At 34.5% G+C, this 2,040-nt stretch overlaps 1 protein-coding gene across 9 annotated transcripts in view; it reads left to right on the forward strand.

Annotated features, from left to right (window-relative positions):
- Positions 375-2,040, forward strand: part of LOC107623410 (cycloeucalenol cycloisomerase) — a 5,618-nt gene continuing 3,952 nt past the window's right edge. For 4 of the 9 annotated variants that reach the window (XM_021113037.1, XM_021113036.1, XM_021113035.1 and 1 more), the window contains exon 1: positions 375-763. The gene's annotated coding sequence lies outside the window, so the exon portion shown is untranslated. The remainder of the gene's footprint in view (positions 764-2,040) is intronic. The other 5 variants (XM_016325656.2, XM_016325654.2, XM_021113039.1 and 2 more) reach the window with 2 other exon arrangements.

Consider the following 2,040-nt stretch of genomic DNA (forward strand, 5'->3'; position numbering starts at 1 on the left):
TATATTTAGATTTTTTTTTAACTAAAGATAGGGAGACTCAAATCTGCGACCTTTTACATGAGTATGGGGAGACTATGCCATTTGAGCTATAACTAATGTTCTAAAAACCGGACCAAATCGGCCAATTCAACTGGGTTAACGGGAACCGGTCATCTGGCCGATCTGATTAACCTTCAAAACCAACTTGCAAAAAATCGGTAAAAAAACCAGTCAAAATGGTGGTTAACCGGTGAACCGTCCGAACCGGTGAACCGTCCGAACCGGTCGGATTTTTTCAAAGTGTTTCTTTGTTATTGGCCCAAAACGGCATCTTTTGACGCAGAAAAAAAAAAACCTTAACCAGCCCGCTCAACCCAGTACCCGAGCCGGTAACCCCAACCCCTTATGCGAAGACCTCATCCCAAATCCCCAATACACTCACCAGCCACTACACAGCACCTGAACCCTAATTTTCGCCTCCAAATTCCAGTCTTCATCGAAGTCCATCGAAGGCCACCATCCTTACCAGTCAACCACAATCGACGCCGGCTCAGAGCTGCTGTCACCGGGCAGAAGGAACTCCAACGGGCGGAAGGAAATCACCGTTGCGGATCGAAGGTGCTGTCAGCGGCGTCGTCGGTTGGTCGTCTGAACTCCGAAGCTTCCTGGTCGGCATCGTCTGCTCGTCTGGTCGTCGGAAGCTTCTCTGTCAACGTCGATGGGCATTTGTTCTGCCGCTGTGAACTAGACGCTTTCTCTGCATCTGTTCTACCTCTCTGCCGCCGTGAGTTTCAATTATTTTTTAATTTTATTAATTAACTATATGAATTGATGCAGAGTTCTTTATTTGGGTAATTATATGAATTGATGCAGCTACTGATTTAAATTCAGTTAATTTTTTTATTTGGTTAATTATATGAATTGATGCAGAGTTCTTTATTTGGTTGATTCAGTTCTTCTACTTCTAACTTGTTATGGCTGCTGTATGCCTGTATGTAATTCAATTTTGGATTCTGAATTTTGCTGTAATTGTTGTAAACTTGTTATGGCTGCTGTATGCCTGTATGTAATTCAATTTTGGATTCTGAATTTTGCTGTAATTGTTTAATTTAGTAATTTGTAATGGCTTGTCGTCATCTTGAGTTCTTGGGTTTTTGTTTTTTTTTCAATTAATTTTTTATTCAGTGAGAAATTTAGTCCAGATTTGAGTTTAGATGCAGTTCTTCTGCTTTTTAATTTTTTTTATTTTGTTAATTATATAGATTAATCATTTTGTAATTCTGAATTTTACTGAATATAAATTTGATATAAGTTTAATTTTGGGACTCTGGATTTTGAATTTTGCTATATTGAATTCTGCTGTATTGAATTTTGGTGAATTAGGGGTATGAATTGATGAATTTAATTATATTGAATGCTCTATGAATTGTATGAATTTTGGTGTCATTCTGAATTTTGCTATAGTTGTTGTAATGGCTGAGTTTTTATTTTGCTGTCAATCTGAATTTCGAATTTTGCTATAGTTGTCATTCTGAGATTATATATTATATATTGAATTTTTTTATAATTTTACTCTATATTTAATTAAACCGGTTCAACTACGATTCGACCCCAGTTGAACCATTAAACCATTGAACCAGTCACTCGACCAGTTCGATGACCGGTCCGGTTCTTGCACCTTGGCTATAACTCATTGGCATATTTAGATATTCTATTTAAAATTAAGAAATTATATTTATAAATTAAAATATTAGATTTTTATTTAATAAAATTTAATTGTTTATAAAAAGTTACATATTTAGCGCACAAAATTACCACTCTCACTTTAAAGGCACCCAATTTAATGAATTTATACTCAAGACAGTGAAAATTGAGATTTTATGTGAAATTGAAAAAATAAATTAAATATGTAAAACGGAAAAATCTTAATAAGATTTAAATTGTAAAATTGTTGGATTTAGTAAAAATTTCATAAAATCGATTGACTCATTTAAAATCGTAATATCGAAAGTTTTTAAGATTTAAATTGAGATTCTAGCTGCTATGGTTGTTTTTTGTTTT

This window comes from Arachis ipaensis, chromosome B10 (genome assembly GCF_000816755.2).
Source record: "Arachis ipaensis cultivar K30076 chromosome B10, Araip1.1, whole genome shotgun sequence".
Lineage (NCBI taxonomy): Eukaryota > Viridiplantae > Streptophyta > Magnoliopsida > Fabales > Fabaceae > Arachis > Arachis ipaensis.